Here is a 24,772-nt window from a genome sequence, read left to right on the forward strand (position 1 = left end):
GAAGTGATGAAGTCAGGGACATGTTTTAGTGCTAGACATGGCAGTGTTAGGTTAATGGTTGGACTCAATAATTTTAGAGGTCTTTTCAAACCTCAATGACTCTATTTTAAGGTGAACATGTTAACACCGTGATGGAAAGGGAACTGTTCCCATCCATGTTTCAGAGCAGCAGGCTCTTTCCTCACCAGCGCTTCCCCAGTGAGGAAGCTTTCTAGTCATGGAGGATAATTTTTGTCGAATAAAGCTCTAAGTTATTAATAAGAATGAAATCTCTTGACCTAGATTTTCTCCAGCTTAAAAAAAAAAAAAAGCATATACACACAACACAGCCTTCCTCTACAAACACAAACATATTATACTCAATATAGAGCAGAGCACTTCAAAACAGATATTTCACAATGAAAACAAAAAAAAGCTTTTTGTGCCCCTCCCCTACCCAGCTTTGTCTAAGAACATGAATACAGATGATGTTTGATTAAAACAGAAACCTGAACCCCAAGCTGAACATAGTTACTTTTCAAAAGCATTTTACAATTTTATTTTCTTCTTGCCTGCTGTGATAATTGATGAAAACTACACAGGGATTAAAATGAGCACAGGTGCATGTCTACACAGTTCAAAGAGATTTGATCTCAAATGAAAATAATAATAATAAAAAAAGCTTGAGTATTTTTAGGACTGGATTTAACACAGCCTAACCAAATAAGCCTAGATTAAAAGTAGGATTTTACAGTCCAGACTTCATGTTACTGACATTATGAAATACAAATTTTAAATTTATCAAAAACTTTTGTGAGGAATACCTGATTTACTGGTGTTAACAGTCCTCTATATCATAAGTGTCAGAGTGGATCCAGATTAAAAAATAAAGACACAATAAACAGTAAAGAGCACTAAAATACAATACAAGGGCATGTGTCACAACAGACACTTGGCACTAAATCAACACTATTTTTAAATTTGTGAGAGGTAAAAGGAAAGTCTATGAGCTGAGAATATCTTTCTGCCAATATACAAAGCAGCACAAAAACCGTGTTTATTTTCTTTGCCAAATTTATACTGCTACAGCTGGATCACAACTTCCTTGCACCCATGAGGTCAGGAACTGTTTGAAAAGAAATGCTTAATACAGCTAATCTTTATGTCAGCTCATCATACCTAATGCAAAAAACATGAATTTCCCCATTTTTCTGTCCCAGCCTCCTCCAGCAAAGCTATCAAGCACGTTGCTAATCCCAAATTTGTTGAACTGCTTCATTAAATAGATTTAAAAGACAAATACACACAAATCACACAGGATAAAGAATTTATTCTGTGCTCAAGGCTTATTGCTGAGCTTCTATTAGAATTGAAAACAAACAAACAAACAAAAACAACAAAAAAACCCCAGAAACAACAGCACTCAATTGTATAGAAAACAAATTTATTTGTCTCAAAGGCATGCCAAAGGAAGACTCTACACTTATTTAGGCATTTTTATACAAGAGATGCTTTCCTGCCTAAACTACCTAAAACACTATTCCTCCACTAACATATATTCAATCTTCTTTTTGAAGCAGAATCCAATATATTTTTAGCCCTCTGAATAATAACAATAGAATATTACAAATGTATGGATCAGAAATGGAAGAACTCCCTTTTCTCCTTTCCCTCCCCATCCTGGGGGGCAAGCTCACAACTCCCTCCTAAGGGACACAAGAACTAACCAGGGGTTCCTCCAGCCAGGCTTAATTTTCACTTAAGTACCCTTTTGCGTAGTGAGAATAAGAAAATGCTGGCAATCATTTTGCAGAAACACATCAGTGAAATTATCAACATCTGAAGTTCTTTATCAGCAGCCTTGTAACTACATTTACCACTACACATTCTCCTGTAAGTCTTACCACGGATTTTTACTTTTGTAGCATCCACATATACATTAATGCCATCTACACATCAAAAATCTTACTGACTTAGAAGTTTTGAAAACCCTAAAGTTTTGACTAGATTTTCACACAACCCACGGAGGATTCACCAGGGCACCAAGCCCAGTCCTTCAATAGACTGGTAAAGAAACTGAAATTAAGACATGAAAATCTTAAAAAAAAATTAACACACCACAAACATATGCCTCTAGCACTTTTTCTTTAATCAAAAATCTATCATGTGCCATTATTACACAATTCAAAAATATTTCCTTTAATTTTGTTAGAGCACCAAGAAACTAATCTTCCTGTTGCTTAAACCAGCTTGTATGCTAGCTATTGTTTTAACTAATGCTGACAGAGGATTTAAATTGCTCCCTAAATACAAAATTTTCACGGATAAGCAAAAGAAACTGCGTAAGGAGAAAACAGTCTTTTACCAACCTCTTGATCCATTATATTGCTGAACAAATTTAGTTGCAGGATCTTTTCCTGGTCAATATTAAATTTTAGATGCAGTTCAATTTGCGTAAACCACATTTAAAACTGCAGGGATCTTAAAAGTACAAAAAGCAAGACCACTAAAATAGTGATGATTTTTCATATTTCACAAAATTCTGAAGGTCAGTTCAAGCCCTGAGGAAGACAAAACCTGTTATTTTTAATTATGGCATACAATTCTGTACATAAAAAACATATATATTTACTGTAAAGTTTAAAAGTAACAAAGAGGAGACTAAGGCATTCATTGAAAAAAATTAAGACTTCATATCCTAAATAATTTAGATACTTTAAAATAACCTAAATATCATTTAGTTTTAATTAACAGATAACCAATTCATTTTTCTGCACAAAATTGCATAGCACATGGCTAATTACTACTCTGTGAAGAGTCTGGGAAAAAAGAAGGCATAACACTTTATATAGTTCATCAACAATAAAAATCAAAATACCAGTCAGTGCCTTTTTTTGGGGAGTGAGCAAGTATAAATAAAAACATGCACTTTAACACACAGGCAACTAAACAGGAATAAGACTGGGAAGCGAATCTGCACAGGAAACCCGGGATTAAGGCTGAAACTATTCTAATCCTTCTGTTCACAGAAGCAGCAGTCACCAGGCAGCATGTGGTCTGGGCAAGCACCTGCAATACACAGGCAGGATTTAAAAGTGCTTACAAAGAGATCAAGCTTTGCCTGAGAAAAGTTTCTTTTTGGCTTAGGAAGTAGAGTATCTGCCTTCTTCAAAAAACAAACAATAACCACACACCATCAGCTTGTCAGTGATTTTGCCAGAATGATACCTGAATGTGACACATGCACAACCCACCATTTCTGGGAATTGACTTGACAGTGAGGAAAAAGCTCAAGAAAAGAGAAAAAAACCCCTCTTCTTGTGAACATACTAAACAGTTCAAGTCGACACAGTCATACTGCACCACTGCTCTGTGAACTTTGCATTACCTTTTTGTAAATTCCTGGATTCACCAATGAAGTCTATGCACTTGGTAAAGGTCTTCACAAACTGAAGAGTGGAGGAGGAATCCTTCAAACACAGTGAATTCCCCTAACAATTAAATAATAGTATCATTTATCTGGTGCTTCAGAATGACTAGTAAAAGAACAAGGTTCATCTTTAAATTTCATCTCCTTTTGCTTCACACAGTCTTTTCTGATACTTTTGTACTACAACATGGCATTAGGAGTTACAGTGGGAAACTTCCAGCTGGGCTTGGGACCTCAGAAATTCCTGCTCTTTATCTGGGAGCTCTTCTGGTGCACCTGGGAGCTAAATGAACATCCAGAAGTCCACAGACCCATTTTGTTTCATGGAAAGACTAGGTCATTACTAAAAAGTGCATGGGGAGGGGTTTTCTAAATCCTGTGATTATAGGTTTAGCATAGAGTGCAATAAAAAGAGAACCACAGAGACCAATATACTTTCCAGTGCAGCAGCTTTGAGAAGTCTCTGTTGTCCTCTGAAACCAAAACTACTGCTTTCAGTTCTAAGTCATTTTGTCATAGAAGTTTAAATTCCAAAGGAGTAAGAGACATTTTGCTTACATTTGGTACTGTTTCTCTTGAAGTTTAGTAGAACTGAATTTGGTGAGATATACACATAAACTGGGTGCATCTCTTACCCCATTAGTACCCAAATACTGACAATAATAAAACCACAATTTAACAATGGGAAGTTTGCAGGCTATTTTCTGACCCTTCCCCTCAAGCATATATGACAAGCTGATTGCTATCTGGAGTGGTATAATACCACTTCATATTCTACCACTAGGTTTCTCTATTGCCTGAAGAGTCAGCTGCAGTCCAACAACAGTTATCACAGAGCAAGGGAGAACTTACTTATTCCCATACACTATATGCATGCTTGCTAATTTAAAATGAAGCTACAGGATGACACCACTAAGTATAAAAGGAATTTTAGAGTAATCATTATTATTTTAAAGCAGTCTGGCATCAGCTGCCATATTTGACTATGCAGAAACTGTCAGGTAAGTTAACAAGCTCCTAAAAACTGGCACTCACTGAGCTGATAGTGAAAGATACTTGGAGAAATAAAAGAGCATTTCAGCTTCCAAACTGAAGATGTTTACATAATTAAGATATGCAAATAAGGATAAACAAGGAGAAAAAAAATCTTAAAAAGCTCTGACTATATCTGCAACCATTTTCCTACATATAAAGCCACAGCCTTGATATCCAGCTTAGTAAGAGCAAAGGCTCAGATAGTTATTTTGTATCTGCTAATTTCTGAATATTACATCATGCTGTTACTGACAATCAAGTACTATACTAATGGTTATTTAAAAGTTCATGGTAATTATAAAACTTATCCTTTTAAACAGTTTACTGTATTAAATACTAAACAGCTTTATCCTGCATAAAAATCAAGCCAAAATACAACAGAGCTTCTTCACTGCAATTCTCAGTTTTCTATTGAAAAGCAAACTCATTATGTTCTATAAAGAGAATAAAGTCTCAAAAAGAAGACTAAATTCGTTCTTTCTCAAAGGCAGGCTCTGAAGAGATTGCATAAAAAGATTTTATTCTTGGCTCAAATAGGAACATTTGGGAATCACTGCTTTTGAGCAAGGACTTACCCTTTTAAAGGCAGGAGAATTTATTTTGAAAAGCAGTGTGAAATTTCAAGGGAAAAAAGAAAGCACATGTATTTTGCACTTCCCAGCTTTTGGTACTTTTCCAATTAAGACAAAAATCTCAAAATAACCTCTTCCCCATATAACCACTTTCTCATAGATGTTGCCAAGCTATCTTACACCACCAGCAAGAACTTCTACGAGAAAGTAACTATTTCCAGACAATGCAACTCAGAGGATTGACAGTAAGATAAAAGTAAGAGCATTGAGATATTTTAGGGAAGAACCCGGGAGAAGGGCCTGGGGAATACATTTCACTGGGTGCCCACCTCATGCTGCCTTGTTGCCAGCCTGTTCAGCACCCTTCAGAAGATATGCAGGAGCGATGCTGTAGCTCAGCACTCACGGACCACCTTTCCAAGCGCAGGGCAAGACATGAGTTTGAGCCCAGCCCTCCCACTAAGGACTACGTTCCTATCATAGCTAACGGTCCTCAGAGGAGCAACACTTCTCCTTTGGATGCAGAACATGTACTGTAACTATTTCCCCAGATTCAGTTCAAACCAGCTGCAGAAAGGGAAAGCCCATCTAGAAGATTAGATCAGGTCCCTACAGAAACATTTAGGACTTTTAAGCAAAGAATATTATTTGTGTGTGTACACATGTGGACACCATCACGTTACAGAAAAAAATACCAAAGGATAGAGAGGAAGATTCAGTCTTTTGTCTCCAAGATGACTCAAGATTACCTGCAGACACTGTTGAGGAATGCTGCAGATCCCACAGTCAGTGGTGAAAATCATAAACCAGAGCTCCTCTGTCAACTCCTTTTCCCCATCTCATGCATGCATGTTTTCCTGGGAACCTTGTTTTGCACATTCTGATAGTGTTTTATGTGAAGGAACTGCTATTTCTCTCTACTGAAAATGCAAACCCTTGACTATGACCTACGAGTGCACTGCACAGTTGGACTCCACCTACATCAGCCCTTGAAGTGAGCTGTGGTTCTCCTATTAAGTACCCCTCACAGAACCAGAGGTAGGGGACATCAACGGATTCAGGAGGGATGGCTACGTAGATCCTATGGTCCAACCCAGAGGCCAGCCATGCCCCACTTTCAGGGGAGAGACAGGCCAGGCCGTGTCTGTGGGCTACTGCAAGAAGCCTGAACTTGGGGCACAGCAGGGACATTCTGTGCTTTCCAGAGGCTGCCTCTTTTCAAGAATATTGGGGAGCATGGCCATGAGGTGCACCCTACTGCCAGGACAAGCCCAACACATGCAGCCTGCCTTCAAGACGGAATGGAAGACTGAGGAAAGACTCTGCTCCAAGCAGGTTCCAAGTAGGGCTCCACCCTACTGCAGGTGTGTCTCCACAAGCTGCCCTTACAGTAGGGATGGGGAAAAAACAGCATCAGATGAAGGCTATTTTCATAGCTGCCCTCCTTTCACAAGTCTCAGTCTCCAGATACAATTACTGTACCAGGCACCAGCTCATCTGTTCTTTTCCCTTTTTATTTAAATACCCACATGCTGGCATGTACATAGAAGTAAATTAAGGCACTTTTATTATATAGGTCAAGTCCTGACCTGTTCATCTCCATACATTAGTTTAAAGGGAAAAAGTACTACAGACATCAAAAATGAAGAATTTAATGGTTAGCTCAAATACACATCCTAGAGATTGTTAGAAGGGGAAAAAAATGTAACTGAAAAGAATTTAAGACAACAGAAAAGTAACAACAGAGACAGTAAGGCGTTATTTAATTTGATTTTTTTCCCGAAGAATATTTTCCCTTGTGAATAGTTAGATATATTTTATAAGCAGACAACATAATAAACCAGACATCTTAATTTTATGTCGCTTTACATTTTGTACTTATTCAAGCTGAAGAACAACTATATAAATCAAGATAATTTAGATGCTTAGAAATGTGTTCTTAAATAATCTGAAAAAGTTGTAGAATACGGCCCTTTTCAGGAAGAACAAATCCCTTTTCTTCCCAAGTCAGAAAAGAATTGGTTAAAACTAAAACCATCAGGTAATTGAGAACAATTAAGCAGGTATGTTCTGTAACTTCCCACTAGGGAAAATAAGTTCTCCTATACTTTAAACTGCCAAAGGCTGTGAAGCTGTGATCTGAGACATCATAATATTAAAAAAAAAAAAAAAGAGACATTGGACAGTTACCCAATGGCACACTCCCTTCTTTCTCAGGAGCCTTCAGAGGTACAAAGCACAGCAGCCACAACTAACCCAGCCATACTCTAGCACTGTAATTCCCTCCTCCATATCCAGCCTCTGCCTCTTCCTTATCTTTGGAGAACACTTACTAGAGGTGTCAGTGAAGTTTAGAGAGTGGTGACCGCAGAGTTTCTGACATTCTCATTTACACTTTTATTAATTGTTACGCCAATGAGCTAGTTGATCATGGATAAAAATTATAAGAGCTGTTTGACTTGGTGAACAAGATAAACAGAACTGAAGTGAGGTATATTTCATTGCCAGAGACCACGATCTTCGCAAGTATGAAAAAGTGAGTTCTAACGTTGACTTCGGAAAAATCCCAGCCTAGGAATATCTGTGCAGCAATGTAACTCTGCAAAACAACTTAAAAGAAATAAAAAAACCCAGTGTCCATGTGACTGTTCTACAGAAGAATAAGAGGCTATTTTCTCCACTCCAACATATCAGTTATTCTCAAAATACTTTAAGTGGATTTTAGAAGTTTGGTGTTCTATATATTGCCTAACAAGAAGGAAAGGTATTAAGGAAACAATGGGAAATCCACTGTTGCAGCTCCAGAAATGCAATGCAAAAAGGACTTAGTGCAGAACTATTTTATTGCTTCTTTTAGCACAGTATATTATGGTACCAAATTACACTTCATTGAAGAAGGACTCCACGGGGATTGACAGCATTCTTCAGTCTGGTTCAATGTCAAAAACAGCTGATTTAATTTTCAAATATTACATGGCTTTCACAATTTGCACTAAGTTGAATGAAATATTCCATGAAAGCAAATCACACTGATTAAGGAACAGGTTTTGTTTCTCATTAGAAATTCAGCTTTAAATTAGTGGAAGTTCTAGGCATGGGAAAGACGTAGGAGAAAGACTGGAACCTCACAGCAGTCAGCTTTGCATTAGACAGTATCTGCTCCACAACTGCCATTATACAAGCTGCCTCCTTGTCTTCCTGTCCTACTCATACTGCAATTCCTGCAGCATTAAACTGCAGTAACAGGTGACATGCCACAGGCCTGCAGTGCTGCAATACTAACCACATCCACTGCAAGGGCTTTTCAGATATCAGTCTTTATCCTTCCAGTCTCCACGTCGTCCCACCTCAGCTGCAGCACCTACAGAAAACAGTGTTCTTGGAGAAAACGTTTTGGCACCACAGCAGAATGGTAACGAAGAGTACTGTGAGAGTGACCGTGGGTCTATAAGGTGGGCAGCTCTGCCACTCCACAGCTCCGCTGATCCCCTCTGACCAAAATATATAATATCACCCTGCTATTCAGCAGTAAAGCAAGCCTACTGTATTAGTAGCATTTGATTAGCATTGACTGTAATGACAGTGCACAAGGCAAATGCTCCTCTCTACTCTCTGGCTCAGCCCACACAGCGCAGTACAATACACATAGGAGGTGGAGTGTGAGGGTCGGATTTCATAGTGGGGCAGGGCACCTTATAAAAAAATCTTTTCAGTAACAGTCATCCAGAAGTAATATGGAAATCAAATTAGTTGATTACAACAATCTTACAACAATCTTATCAGCATCATTTGATACCTTCATAGCAGTTCTTGGATAATGAAAGTTTAGAAGGAGAAATCCTATCTTTTATTAAGCTCAGCATAGCTGGGGGACAGGGCCTCTCCCTATAGCTTTTGCCTACTCCATTTTAGGCCAAGTAATGAAAACATGAATGCTGCTTAGCCAGCAAAGCACAAGTTAATTCAGCTTTTATCTCCCCAAAGCCTAAAATTCTCTGGTCTAGTCTTCCTGAAGAGCACTTTAAAATGTTTCAAATATAAGGTGAATGTCCATATAATCATCTCTGCACATGCCTGTTTATGAGTGGTATGGAAGCTACTCCAGAAGGCCTTTCAGAGTGCCCAGTTCTCTTCCCAGGCACTGGAAGGACAAGCAGGTGTACCTACAAGGTTAGGATATTAAAAAGTTAGTCCAGGAAACAACATGCAGGTTCACCATCACATTATGGACAAGCCAGTCACAAAGACACAGCTGTTTCATGGCTGCACAGTATCAAAATTACCTTGATTACAGAGGTTCCACACATAATGGCAATGCAGGGCACCAACAGAGGGAATGTCAAGCAAAGTTCAAGAGCTGCCCAAGATATGAGGTGCCACTGGATCCCAGGGAGGCCATATTCCAAATTCTCCATAAAATGGTTAAAAGGATGTCCTCTAGGACAGTCCTATATCATTCTTTTAGTCCAGCGTCTGATTTCCTACTCTACAGAGCCCTTACCTCCTGGTGTTAAGGGAGGCCTCCTTATTTTTTAATTCACATTCAGCATTTACTCAAAATTTTCCTTCATTGATCCCTTCAGCCTGTATAATAATACAGGTGATTGAGAACAGTAGGCCACCAACTCGATTTTGCATTTTTATAACCTTTCAGCTGCAATAATATTGTTCTAGCTCATCAGCACTCCTGTTCTTTGGTATAGTTTCTGGATAAAGCCCATGCAAACAAATTAGCAGGGTGGTATTTCATGTAATTCTTTGTATTTCTGGTTCAGCCTCTCACTTAAGTCATGTTTCCTGTCAGTTGCCAGGTTCCTAGATCAGGAGAGGGTTAGTCACATATCTGCCTAGCATACCAGGATGGATGGCTTCACAACTGGAGCCACAGTAACAGAACAGCACAAAGATGTAAAACCAAGACACTTTCAGGAATATATGGTAACAAAAACGAAAACAAAATCAGAAAGGCCAAAGAGCATTTGATTCACCTCTCAGAGCTGCGAAATATCCCATTTAAAATTCCACTCCCACTGACAGTCCAAAGAAGCTTCAAGAAAGGTATGCAGCAAATTTTTGCCCTGAATGCTACCAATTCTACATTTGCGGAGTGAAAACCATATGTCTATTTGTGTGCATTTCTGCAATTGCACTTTTCATTCATTAAGATGAGAAATTGCTTCTTTTATACAATCTGCTACTATTCAGATAGCAAAACAAAGTAATGTCTGGTAGCAGACTTGCTGTTTTTGGCTTTAGGAGGGTGGGTTTTTTTTCCTCTCTCTTCCTGTGAGAGGAAAGCTTTTCCCAAAGGATTCAAGCAATTTCATAAAACAAATGTAAAAACAAAGACACTTTTGTTTGAGGACTGAAGGTTTTGTTTTGTTTTAAGGGGGATTGAGAGGGAAGGAAGAGAGAATGACACTGATCATCTTTCAATTAAACAGGAAAAAAAGGTTATCTCTTTCCTAAAAGAGAAACTTTGTGATAGCACAAACTTACTATAATAAACAGGCCATCAAAATAAATCAAGATTTTTTTTTCTACTTTGTTTATTATCATCACAAGGGAATACCTGAAATGACTACAGCAAAGACCAGAGGAAAACAACATTTTCTCTCCAAATTCAAGAGATAACACTGTGCATTCCTATACACTGTGCTTCATTAGAGTCAGTTTCTCTTCTTCCTCACAGTCTATCAAACAGAAAGAAAGGGGGGCTAGGGGAAAAGACCTGAAATGTGTGGTTTAAAATACACAAAGATTTGTGGGATTCACCTCAGCTAGAAGTTCTAAAGCTCAACCTAATAAGCATCATTTCATTTGCATGAAATAGGACACAGTAGTACAACAAGCGTAAACCTCCAACTCGCACAGCGAACAGTACAAGCTGCAGACAGCACAGTAACAATAAATACAGACAAAATTTGTTGAAACATCTGAAACCCTTCAGCAAAGCATTTATGGAGGTCTTGCAGGAAATCCGAGTGAGCAGACTTTCACATCTGCAAATATTCCACAACCATTTGTACAAACACATTGCAGAAATCTCACGTTGCGGAACCGGGATTCTAGTTTCTGATTAGCAGATACTAATTAATGAAATTAACTGACTTATCGGTAAGTCCCTACATATTGTATCACGTTTTATTACATAGAGAGAAGATCAACAGCCACAAGTGATCTTCAGCGACAAAATAACATCTATTCAAATGGAGCAAAAGCTACCCATGAAATCCCATTCACACTGCCTACCATTTAAGTTCATTCAGGACTGACACTCACTTGCAATTATTCAACACCCAGAACTAACACACTGGGAGAACTCAACAGCAATATAATTCAGTAATATTGCGGCTCAGAAAGGCAAAACAACAGATTATAAGAATCTTGCAATTAAATACAACATGCATGTGAAATCTATCACATCACCTACTTGTACTTACATGAGTAATTTAAAAATGTTAGTAATAAATTTGAATTGTTCAAAATGTAGTCTTGAAGTACGTGATTGCATGAGCAGTGACAAGATATTCTTAAGTAACAGATTAAAAAAAAATGGTCTAAAACTGGAGGTAGACAAGAAGAGAAATAACAGTCTGTCAACAGATCACAGCAATATGAATTTTTATATACATTAAATAAATTACAAATAAAATGTATGGTATCATCATCATCATCTCAAAGTGCTCTACCCAACCATTACTTAAATGATTCTCCTCCGTCCTAATTTAAACTGCATAAATCTATATATGCACACATACATATGGGAAACAGTTTAATTTCTCATGGCCACATGACCTCCCAGGTAGTAGCACACCCAGATTAACTTGTCAAATAAAGAAAGACAACGTACAAAGGTCATTACAAATCCAAAGGTCTGGGTCCACTCATGAATTTGGGTAGTTACTTAAAATAGACTTATTTAATACTGCGTAGACGTACTGGATGAAGAAGGTGACTCTGATACCAATGATCCTTTCACAACAGAAGGGGTCCTATTTGCACAAAAAACCCACCATGTGGAAATCTGAAAGTTAAACACTGCAAGGCTGTAGAATTTTCTTTACCCATTCTTTGACCCGCAACTCTTCCTTTTCTTTCTTTTGTTTTTGAACTGTGCAAGCCACCATGTAATTTTACAGATACATCTAAAAAGTTCTCCAGCAGTTTATTCTAAGGTTCTGCTTGGTTTTTCTAAACAGTGCAATCCAAGCAGCTAATAGATAACCCACTGTTACATCACAGAGATGAATAAAACATGAGGTTTCCATTTAATGTGGATACAAGTTAATGTGCGTACTAAGTTCATATGTAATACTGAGTTCATGTGCAACACACAAGCTTTTCTGCTTCATTCTCCTCTTCAACATTTTGTTCATTCACAGTCTTACTATAGTTCTTGCTTTCTCAAATCACATTGTCTGTATTGTACCCTTTCACATGTGCATGTTTAAGGTTTTACCTCCATCTCTTATACCACTTGCTCCTTGCTCCAATCCATTTCTCTGCTTCCCAGTCTGATCATGCTCATCACAAACAGTTCCTTGACCTATTAACAAGAAGGATATTCCTTTCCACTTCCTTGAGGTGCAGACAATACTGGATTCTACTGTTATCTTCCCTGTCCAATAAAGTCTTAAAACATTTCCTCCCATTTCTTAATGCGGACTTTTCCAAGACCTCAAATTGTAACAGGAAATTATTTGAGTGATTTTGTTTTTAAAGAACACAGCAAAGCATCGGAAGACAAGCGCTCCACTCTCTGATTTGCTAGACTGTTTGAATTTAGGTTGAATCTCTCCCTTGTAAATATGAAATAACTTTTCCACCTCATCCATTAATATTTGGAACTTGAAGGCTGTCAAATGTAAGATGTTATACAAATGCAAAGCATAGGCCTAGTCTCATCTTTTTTAATTATACACTCAACACTTGTATAAAAGAGCAATAGGAGTACATGAAAAATCACAGTAAGTGAATAGCCTAATAATGCATGCTAAAAGCTACCAGGACAATAAATTCAATTTTCCCTGGGATTCTTAAATTATTCTTCTGATGGCTCAACACAGTCTCTTCACAATTACTTCCTATATAGGATCCTGACACATTGAGCTCATTACACAGCTCCTCTTTAAAGAAAAAACACACATGCATTTAAAGCAAACACCTAAAATTCAAAAGTTCAGATTTTTAATAAACTATGCTGCAAAGGAGTTTGCAACTGGATTATTTCTAAAGGAGTAAGACACCTGCCTTATAAATTTGAAATAAACAGACATAAAGCAGTACCAAGACACTGATCTTTCTTTGCTGTACAAACACACTCAAAGCACCTTATTTTTTTCAATGGTTCTTCTCAAAATACATCCATACAGATATCATATATTCTTCTTTCTTTTTGAAGAGTCATCTTGAAACTTCTAGAAGTTTCACTGGGCATACAAAGATCTGCTACAGGAGAACTTATAGTCTCTGATGCTGTAGCAAAGGTCAAACTAAGTCAACATGGCGTAGCCTTCAAACCACATTTCTTTGGGGCACATGACTCTTTGCTGTGTACCAGTCACATCTTCAAGAGCAATGCTCGAGAAAGTGTCTCAACTGGAGCAGCTCATACTTCAATTTCTTCCCAACAGTTAGGTTGTGTTGGCCTTTGTATAGCTCAGCCCCAGCACCTGGGTCAGGTACTCACCTGCAAAATGACGCCACAGAGAAGCACACACTCTTCCAGCTGGGAGCCCCCACCTCGGGTCTTCAACAGCCCTGCACTTCCTCTACTGAACAAGGCTCTGCCCAAGTCCCCCCCCCAAAGGAAACGTCTCCCTACTCCTACTCCCAGGAGCACAGTCCTCAACAAGAGGATGCAGCCAGGGCCATGAAACACTCCTAAAACCAGGGAGCATGAAATCAGACAGAGGATAAATATGGGCACACACTCAACAGGAGAGCACAATCCTTTTATTTATTTATAGGTTCAAGTCAGCCAACCTGACCCCCAGCCTGCACATCCATTCATGCATTTTCTGTCCCACACATATTAATTTGTGGTCATCTTTAATATTTTATGAATTGAGCTTGATTCTACTCCATTATGCACTAAAAGGAGAAGAAAAAGCAGCAGCTACTACTGTCATAGATGAGTGTTTTCACTTGTTATAAATTCCATTCACCATGAAGTGACTGGACAACACGCACTTCCCACAAATAAGTGCTTCTGCTCATCGCACTTCCTTTACTGAAGTGATTTCTATTTCTTTTGATTACATGTGAACATCAAAGCATAAAATATGGTAGCTTCAGTAACCTGAACTGCTCAATTCATTAACAGTCACATGCAAACTTCAACACTTAGCTGGTACTTAGGAGACCTACAGCTAGCAGGGCATCTAAAATCTGACAGTTAGGAAATTCCTTTTGAATTCCTCATGTACATTATTCTAACATTCATTCAGCAAGCCATCACATCATCCTTCTGTACATCAAGTTTTTAAACCAAAATCACAGAACAAACCTTCAGTTTATGACCCTTCCTCTTCTCCAAAAATCTGCCCCAGGGAATTTATAAGCAGTTGCTATCTCCCATCTCTGCCATTATTAAGCCACAAAAGCCAGAGTACCTTAAGTCTTGGTCTCTCATGTAACTCCAGACTTTTCACACCGCATCATCTTTGTAACTTGAATGTTCCTGTACATGTTCCACTAGAATTTAATATTTTCTGTACATAAGTGCCCAGAACTATGTACAGTATTTGACATGAAGTCTCCCTAATACCTTGTCTATCTCCACCGAAGAGCTCTCACTGAGGATCACATTTGCTTCCATTTCACACACAGTATATCACATAAGAGTACCCCTGTTTGACTGTGGCAGTCAGGCCTTTTCCTCCACTCCTGTTTTAAGGGATGACCTGCCAGCTGATAGTAAACTTGTTGTTAATAATCATTCAGTAGATAACTTTGCTTTTAGAGCTATTTAACTTCTGTCATTCCTATTGCTTCAGTCATCACAGACATTCAATTCTTCCTGTGCAGTAATCCAACTCACCTCAGTGCTGACTAGGTTTCCTAACTTAGCCTCATCAGCAGTTATCCTTTTCATACAGTTATCTCAGCCAGTATGGTGAAGTAAAGAGACCAGCTCCCCAGTAATACTGATCTAGATCAGTAATTCCTTTATTCATCCAGAGTCACAATTTCTCCTTCAGGAGACACCTCACCATTCTTCAGCCAAGCCTCGCATTTCCAGTTTAGTTATTTTCGGTGTCACGCCCGCCATGGTGTGTACACATAGAACTGAAGCTTTCTGCTCCTTTTGTCTACAACATTCAGTATTTAACCAGTAATAATAAGATTTTAGTCTTCCATGACCTAATTGTGGCAAATCCATGATGCATTTTATCCTGTTTTCCACTTATCTTTGTATACTTAATTACTTTTTCTGTTCCAAATTTGTTCTAAATCCTTGAATACTATTGAGACCAGAGTAAAAGGTGTAAAGATTTTGTTCTCTTCTCCTTTTAAAATAAACAGAAGTATATGTTTTTTGCTATATTACTATCTCTACTGCTACATTCAACCTGACAGACAACAACCAATCCTGAGGGTTTTTTTTAACCTGGCTCCAGTGTTCTGTGCCAACACTCTCAGACTCCCAAAACAGAGACCGCTTGCTGACTTAGTCTGGATTCTGGAAGCAGGGGTAAGATGTTTATTCTGGTCATTTCCATGGATTTTTTATTTCTACCCTATCTTTCTTCCCTGTTCAAATCTTTATCCTTATCTAAAACTGGTTACAGTTGCTAATTTTAGGTGCAGCAGATACATTTTTCAACTACAGCCTGGTCCTCACAACACCATAGCCAAGTTCTCTTCTCCTCTTCCTTTTATTATTTTTCCCTCTTCATCTTAAATTTCTTCATCCTCTAGCTTTTGGCAATTCACATACTATTCCTGCAGTTTCTGCTCTCCAACAATCAATCTACTCCTTCACTTCATTCCTTTTAGGTTTTCTGGTAACTTGCAGTATCTTACTCTCACAGCAAGGTCCACAGCCCTTCTTGGCAAGCTTTCTCTCCTCCTTAAAATGCAGTTTCCAAGCAGTCGTTGTACCTTCCACTAAGACAGTCCAAGCCTTTTCTTTTTTCTTTTTTTTTAAATTTTATTTAAACCTCCAACTCCTACAGGTCTTCAACCCTGTGGACAAATCAAACAAACTAGTTTTTTAACTTCTCAGAACGTGCCCTGCTAAAATGAAACTTCCTTGAAATAAAAACACTTTGCAGCTGACATATACTTAACCTTCAGTTTAATTCAAAATTAGGAGCTCTAATCTAGCAGTGGAAAGCAAGAAACATTGTCAGCCAGTGAGAGACCAGAGATGTTACAGAATTTAAAGATATACCCTCTGGTTCTGGGCAGGCTGTAAACATGACCCTTCATTTACTCTACGTTCCATCACAATTAATGGCCAAAATGTACCCTATGATAATCCAGCGTACTGACTTCCAACTTACTCAGCACTGGGAAATGTACTTACAAAAGCACATTTGAGAAACACCTTCCCTTTATACACTAGCACAGTATCTAAAAGCTGCTCTGTAGCTCTGAGCAACTATAACAGGTTTGCAAGGCTACATTCTATAATTTGACTGAGTTTTGCCTCACTAAATCAAACTTAGCCCTCCAGATTTTGAAGCACAGCATGAACCTTTAACAGAAAACCATCTCCTATCCAGTGCCTCCAGTAACAATTTGAGATCTCCAGCATGCCTCCACCACAAGCCTATGAGGAGCAGGGAAGGAGGGTGCTTTTGGCCAAGTGCTACAGCCCGACACATGAACTTCTCTAGCAAAGTGACAGTGAATGGTCTCCACATGAATCTGGGAAACACTGCTGCCCTCTTAACTTCAGCTTGTGACATGGTTTTCTTAACATGGATGCACTGGCATGAAGGCAGTCTGGGCCTTCTGTGCAACAGAGTGAACTTGCTGGCACAGGCAAGTGCAAGGCATTGAGGCAGTAAATCACACGAACCACCACATTCCTGGTATGCCTGCATCTCCACCGCGGTGCACAGGCACCTGCCTGCTGCCTCCTGAAACCCAGAGGGGAAACTCAGTGCTGCAGCATGAAATATCAACTGACATGCCAAGTTACTAACCCACATAAAATAAGGGCCCTGAAAGGGCACACAGCTCGTCAGCTCCAACAGCCCCACACCATGGCAAGGGCTGCCCGCTGTCCCTGATGGTGGTGTCTGCACCCACCTCCCTTGGCCACCGTCACCATCATGTTCATCTCTCCGGGGAGCACCTTCACGCTGCTGGTGCCTTCTGCTCTCATGACCCGTCTCACCAGCTTAAGTCAAGCCTTTGCAGCAGCAGGGTGGGTGTTCTGCCACCCTTCAAATCTGGGAGCATAGCACTGGATGCTTTGAAAAACCAAGTTACAAGGAAGTAACACCCTACTTTTACTCCAGAAACACTTAAAAGTGCTTTATCTTGTTAATTCTAGGTCAGTTGAGCACACGTGTGGTATGGATTACACTGACCTTTTTAGAGCTCCCAACATTTTTAAATAAGTAGGACACTTAACATCAGACACAAGCCAAGCTGTGCACCTCCTGAACACCACACACCAAGATCTGCCAGTAGGCTTTACACGCAGAACCAAGAAATAGTTACTTTATAAAGCCTGGCTAATATGGCACATTAGTACAAATGTGAAATAAATGATAAATGCCAAGTTTGACCCACTACCATATTAAATCAATACAGGTATTTTCCAAAAAAAATGCCTGCATTTGATAAACTAAAGTGACCTTTGCAAAGCCAACCAAGAAATCAGTGGCAGATTTACAAACAGAGCAAGTATTTACAGCTGAGTGATAAAATGGTCTACATTAAAGATAAAAGCTGTCTTGCTGCTTACAAAACACAATGACATTGTCATTTCAAACACAACTGAGACATTTCATCCTTAAATATCTGAACACAGTATCTGCAGACTTCAAACACAAGCAAGGATCAACATGCAAATGACCATAAAATTCAAGTTTAAAGAAATTAATGCTATGATTCACCGGAGATGTTAATTTGCCAGTGCCAGGTCTTTGAAAGTTTTAACCTTCCTCTCTGCACTATGAACTGCCATATACACTGGACCCTTGGACACAATTCCATTCTTTTCCTCCTTTTCACAGATGTCTTGTCTGAGAGAGGGAAGGAAGAAGAGAAGGAAAAAACCCCCAACATGTTTAAGTATATTACCTTTGGATCAGCCTCCTCCCCTCGCCCAGTTAAAAGTTTTCTTGAGGTCAGATTAGTACTCTGAAAGGAGAGCAGGCGCCGGCAGGCCCCGTGGCAGGCGGTGCTGTGACAGATGCGGGGCAGACCCAGGGGAGGCAGCCATGTGCTCAGCCCCGCATCCCCCGAAAGGGCATCCCGGGAGGAAGTTCTCACTTCGCACCGACCGGGGCAAATAACTCGGAGGAGTTCAACAGCTATCGCTTCCAGCGGCTTTCTCCTGGGCCATATGTTTTCCCCTGACATTAGCGAGGCGTTTCAGAGGAGCCAAACCGCTCTACCCGCTCTGCCGCGGACCCGCTCGCCAGCTGGGGGTCGGAGCCGCCTCCCCCGGAGGCAGGGGAGAAGCCGGCCCGGCTGGCGAGGCACCCACCCGCGACACCCACCCCACGGGGCTGCTCTCCGTCCCCGGAGGGAGCTGCCCGCCCGCCGACCCCCGGCGGCGAGGCAGGGCTGGGCTGGGCTGGGCGGCTCCTGCCGCAGCGCCCGGAGGGGGCGAGCCCCCCGCCCGTCCCAGGGGCAGCACGGCGCCGCCAGCACCGCACCTCCGCCCGCGCCGCAGCCCCTTCGCCAGACGCCCGCCGGGGGTGGTAGTGGGGGTCCCGCCCGCCCCCGCTCCCCGGGGCCGCCCCCGGCCAGCGGGGGCACCGCTGCGGGACGGCGCCGCGCTCAGCCCCGGGCCGACGCCGCACTCACCGTCCTGGCCAGCGCGGCGCGGGAGCCTCCCGGAGAGAAGCGAGGCGAAGCCGCGGAGAAGCGCGAGGAGCCGGGGCCGAGAAAGCCGCCGCCGCCGCCGCGAGGAGGAGGCGGAGGGGGCGGAGGATCGGCGGTGGAGGGGCGGGAACGGGGCGCGGGGGCCGGACCGAGCCGCTCGCAGCCGCCCGCCCGCCCGCCGCGCAGCCGGCTCTTCCTCCCGTCCGCCGCCGGGCCGGGCTGGCGGGGCGGGGAGCCCGGGGCGGGGAGCTCCGAGCGGGCGGGATCGCCCCTTCTCCTGCCCGCGCCGCACAAAGGGGACCCGCCGCTGCCGCCTTTGTTCGGCCGAGCGGCGCCGGTAGGGGAGGGCGGCGGGTGGCAGGCTGGACGCTTCTCCCACTCGAAGATTGTTCCTCCGCCGCTGGCAGACACGGAGTAACTTCACCGAAGTTAATTTAGGTCTGTGATGAAAACCTCTTCACCTGTGCCAAGCGCTGCTCGGCATCCAGCACTGAAGTCAGCCTACGCGCGGTGCTTCAGCTGCCTGTTTATGCCTCAGGAGCTGACTCCTGTTAAATTAAGGGTGGGTGTTTTATTGCTCAGGGTAGATGGGATCGTGAAGACTGGTTTCTTAGCATTCTGTCCTTGGCAGCCACCAAGAACTACTGAAAAATGAGTTTCTGATGCACCTTTACCCCATTGTCTGTGGTAGGTCACAGATCTTCTTTCAAACGTTGCCACTCATTTGCCTATTGTTCTACGTGTCCAGTTGCTCACTGATCATTGAGGTACCTTTAAAAGCACTTTTTTTTTTTTATCATAGTGCTCTGATGCTCATCCTATACACCTCTCCCAACCTTACCGATTTCAGACCTTCAGTTCAGGTACTTGAGGTCAACGCATGCAGCCCTGTCATGCCGGTTAAAAGGATAGAGGGGGGAGAATTTCCCCTCATTCACATCTCACTTAGAAGATACTGACAGACTTACAAATGGTAAGTATAATGCCTTCTCTGAAGGGCAGCTAGATTTCAGCCATTTGTATAGAGGTGGAATGAGCAAAACTACTCATTACTGTATATTCATAAGGGACGTTTTAAGAAGGTAGTAACAAAACTAGACTACTCTAGGGTTGTTAAGACCAGGTATAAACTTGATAAACTCTCTAACTGAGCAGCCCTCCTTAAAAGCTCTTTCCCTGTCGCATTCATTAAGCCCCAGTAGTTAAAAGATCCCACCCTGGATCCCTTACTCTTTGCCCAGAGCTCAGCTTCCCAGACAGAGTGGTAGGGTAGCACTGATCCTTTGGTGCTAAGCCAGCTCCTCAAGTTTGGTACTAGACCAAGTTACTTTTTTGTGATCCAAAGAAGCAGGTGGTTTGTCAGTTCCCCTACCTATTGCCTAGAAATTTTCTGTGTGGTCCATGAGATGCCCGTGGAAAGATACAGGTAACGTGAGGAAGGAGGGGAATGTGCAACATGTGAGCTGTTCCACATCATCAAGGACCTTCTGCTTCCTAGACATGGTAACATGGCAGCTTTAGAGAAAGAGAATCAAAAGTATGTGACTTTTAACCTTTATTCCTGTAGCTGGGTGAGGGGAAGGAAATAATTTTTTTGTTTTATCTTAAAATTAAAAAAGGATGTGGTTCGAGGTAAAAAGTCTGAAAATATAAACCAATGTCATAAGCATGGAGAAGCCATCAGGCAGCCTTAAGTAAAGCCAGTGTGCTAGAGCTACATCGTACATGCTAGGTACTATTGAGATCTGCTTACTGCATTATGCACTAGGGACAGAAGCCAACCATCAGCCCTGTAGCTTCTGCTGAACAAACGCCCTCCCCACATGAAGGGTACTTAATTTGTTCAATACACAGGCACCCCACCTCGTGTGACCAACTTTTACTGGACATGCATTCTGCCCTTTATTCTTTAGGCTGGATGTCTGTAGTAGGGAAGGAGTAGGCAAATACATTTGTAATGTAAAACTAGATAACTTGTTCTGGCCAGAAAATTTCTCAATTCCTAGTCAAAAGAAAGGTTTGTCAATATTTTAACTTTAGATCAATGTACAAACATTTGCTAAAGCCTAGGCGTATTTATAGTAGTTCTGTTGTGCCTTTAGTGACAAAACAAGGACTACGGAGTTGTGTCTTACAGTACGACCTGGCAAGTTTTTCACATCCAGGCATCACATGATGGATAGCTTTATTAAATTATGCCACACTGTGCAGCTGCTCCCTCTGGGAAGAAGTATGGAATAATACAATTAAAGTCTCACCTTTTAATTTTAATATAACTACTAAAATATGATCTTTGCTCTCACCATCAAGACAAGTGACAGCCCAGCCTCTGCCTCAGACAGAAGACCAACCCATTGAAGCAGTGGTGAGAGGTCCTCCCACCGCAAGGCAAGCTGCAGCCATGACTTTGTCATGAACATCCATGGACTTCATCATGTTCCATATCCCTCTAATGTAACCAGCACCCTGGCCTTAGGATGACATTTAGGGTACCTTACATGATTATCCTTGTACACAAATCTATGCATTTTGAGATACTGATTTATAAATAAATAAGCATATAAAGCCCTGATTTATAAATAATATCTAAAGTAAGAAACTAATTTTATAAACATGGTTATACCTGATTAAACTCCTCTGGCTCAATAAGACTGCTTAATGGGAGTAAAAAATGTGCATAAGAAATTGTGTTGTCTGGAACTAGGTTAAGAACTTCTGGAAATGAACATAAAACTATTGCATTCAAAACTGATTTCTTCTTTATGCTTTCCAAAAAACATTATTATCAAATGCAATAATCTTGTCAGTCCATTAAAATATTTCACAACTTTTAAAAGATTTTGAGATTGAAAAAGTTAAACCCCCACCTATTGATAATAACTGTCTTTCTAAATCCATATTCTTATAAGACTTAATCAATAGGTTTACTCAGAAACAGCTGACACCACTTAAAACTGTGTTAATTAACGCAGGTTCTCAAGGTCCAGTTCTAATGCAGACAAGCTCTGTCCGCCTTTAACAGAGCCTCATTATTGTTCATGCTACTTGAATCTGCCATTAACAGTAAGTCTCCATCTCACAGCTGCTGCTAAAGCTGTGGTCTGCTTGCATTCAAAGAGGATTTCAGTTGTATTTTGGCATGGCATACGCTATTCAGAATATCACCTGTAACTGTGAGTAAGAATGACTGAGCTGGTTAGCTCTAAAATCCTGTCTGCGGAAAGTTTGGGCTTTGGATACATTCTCCTTATGTAAACTTATGTGTAAGGATTTAAAAATGCGGACTCCTGCCTGTATTACTGTGGCATTCAGATTGAATTAGGCACAGCAACTTGAATACTAAGTGGTGTAGCCTTCGTCCCTGCCCCTCCACCTGTAGGATGTATTTAGTTCTGAGGCCCTCCAATCAGCTGACCAGGAGGTGTGAACTGGGATCAGCAACAAGCTCAACAGACCAAGCTGTAACCTGCACTATCACCAAGTCTTCTAGTGTACTCAACCTTGGTTAAATCCATTAGTGAGGCATGTGCATCATTTCGGATGGTCAACCTGGTCTGCCTGCTCAGCCTATCCAGCCATCACCTCAGCTATGCCTGCCAAGGTGGGGATGAGATGGCTGGAAAAAAGCACCACTTTAGCCATCAGCTGGATCAGTCCATACCTGCACATTACCGAGCTGCATGAACACACTGAACAAAGCTCAGTGAGCAATATTTCACAAAAAACTGGCTGAGTCCTCTATTCCCACCCATCATGTGTATCCATCTGCTTGCACAAGCTCTATAGTCTTTGTGCACTGGACAGTATTATGTAAGTTTGGGGTTTTTTTTTACTTTAATCATAAGCTTTGTAGAAAATATGTAAGCAGTGTGTTAGTAGAGGCTGTAAATGGTGCAGATATTTAGGAATGCTGGGAAAAGTACTTTCTCAGTATTGTTTGAAGCGGGGGACTGATGACAAAGGAGAAGTGTTAGTCATGCTAACCCCTTCTTCTGGTGGTCAATAGTGTGGTGAAACAAACCAGAAACACTCTTCTCATCTCCCTGAAGGTCTCAGCACTACTTAGAATCATAGAATGGTTTGTGCAAGAGACCCTTGTGTAAGAGACCCTTAAGATAATCTAGTTCCAGTCACCCTGCCATTAGCAGGGACACCTTCCACTAGAGCAGGTTGTTCAGAGCCCAGTCCAATCTGGTCTTGAAACTTCAAGGGATGGGAACCTGTTCCAGTGCCTCACCACCCTCATAGTGAAGAATTTCTTTCTTATCTAATCTAAACCTACCCTCTTTCAGTTTAAAGCCATTACTCTTGTCCTATCTTTAGGTCTTAGGAGGCTTTACTTATGAGATTGTTACAGCTGTTTATTTTCCAGTTTCGGAAGGCGTGTGGAGAAAATCCTAGCCAAAATGAAGGAACTGAAAGGTGTGAGGCCACAACTACATCACTTGACATCTTGCCTCAACCCATGCAATAAGAGAAATAAAGACACGTCTGCCTCTATTTCCTACATACACCTACTTAGAGAACACAAACCCATTAAAGCTGAGCCAGACAGTTATCAGTTCTTTAATTAGCTTGTCCTTTTAAGTGTCCCAGGAAGATTATTATAAGAAATACCATATGATTGCCCAAGAACAAACGAGATATGCTTTTAAACACCCTTTATTACTAACATTGCATAAGCATTCCAACAATCAAATCTAACAGTTTGTTATCATAGTTTCAATCCCTTTGGCTTAGCAGCAGCAAGATGAATAGCATGTCATATCTCTTCTCAGCAAATAGCTGCCTGCCTTTGTAAACAAAACTGTCAAGACTGATTCTCCATACACATTTGCAAATTATACCCATTGGTTATGTGTCTTGTGGCATATTTAGTGTGCTGCCAAGGGAATGCTACCCTCACATTAGTTTTTTATGTTACCAACACCATAATATTGTCAGGGAACAATTGTAGGTACCTTGCAAACAGGCTTAAATTCACAAATGTCTCCTACAGAACCCTGATGACAAACATTAACTTGTTAAAAACATTCAAACCTAGCAGGTAAATGCACTTCAAGAGTGATTGCTTGATTACTCCAATAAACAGGAATCATGCAACCTTATAGGAAGTGACTGACTATACACTTATTTTACTCCTGAACTTGTTATAGGTAGTAAGAAACTTTTAGTTACAATCTCTGAACGTTATATTTTCTTTCTAGGTGTGTATTGGTAGTTGCAAAACACCTTTTCACTAGGTGGTTTACTGTCCTTGCCCTCAGTTAAATCCATGAGTGAGAAGTATATGTAATATCCCGATATTCAGCCTGCTCAGAAGTGCAGAGCCCTGTGTCCTTATCCCCACACCAGCATTTTACTTACTGTCTGGCCACCAGGAATTCACTTCAATTCCTTGTCTCAGTTTAAATGTATGCAATATGATAACAACATTATTTACTTCAGGGAGGAGGAGAGTAAATTAGTTAATGTGTACCCTGTGCTCTAAGAATATGGAGCAAAACATTATCTTAATGCTATAATTTCAGGGACCCCCCTTGGGCATTTCATGTTTTTTGAATTTTATTTAACCTGCATAATAAATGCAGAGGACAAAATTGATAATCACTGACATATTTTAAAGGAAAAATTCCCTTTTTGTGATTTTGGTGTGATCATACACCAAATGACTATACCTCATTAACAATAATATAAAATATATTAAAATACAATAATATAAAATATATTAAAATAC

The 24,772-nt window shown here is 40.8% G+C and overlaps 1 protein-coding gene and 1 long non-coding RNA gene across 7 annotated transcripts in view; one reads left to right on the top strand and one right to left on the bottom strand.

Moving 5' to 3' along the window:
• Window positions 1-19,108, bottom strand: part of FAM110B (family with sequence similarity 110 member B) — a 121,365-nt gene extending 102,257 nt beyond the window's left edge. For 3 of the 5 annotated variants that reach the window (XM_027709184.1, XM_027708734.1, XM_027708941.1), the window contains exon 1: window positions 19,018-19,108. The gene's annotated coding sequence lies outside the window, so the exon portion shown is untranslated. Of the gene's footprint in view, window positions 1-18,285; window positions 18,570-19,017 lie in introns of those variants that run through there. The other 2 variants (XM_027709094.1, XM_027708879.1) reach the window with 2 other exon arrangements.
• Window positions 19,109-19,304: 196 nt separating this feature from the next.
• LOC113974117 lies at window positions 19,305-22,480 on the top strand. 2 transcript variants are annotated; one of them, XR_003536573.1, is made up of 4 exons: window positions 19,305-19,473; window positions 19,886-20,008; window positions 20,419-20,572; window positions 21,346-22,480. It is a non-coding gene; the product is annotated as an uncharacterized LOC113974117 (long non-coding RNA). The 2 variants fall into 2 exon arrangements; XR_003536523.1 differs by lacking the exon at window positions 20,419-20,572.
• The last annotated feature ends 2,292 nt before the right edge of the window (window positions 22,481-24,772 follow it).

This window comes from Neopelma chrysocephalum, unplaced genomic scaffold, assembly GCF_003984885.1.
Source record: "Neopelma chrysocephalum unplaced genomic scaffold, ASM398488v2 Primary Assembly neopelma1_22, whole genome shotgun sequence".
In the NCBI taxonomy this organism is placed as follows: domain Eukaryota; kingdom Metazoa; phylum Chordata; class Aves; order Passeriformes; family Pipridae; genus Neopelma; species Neopelma chrysocephalum.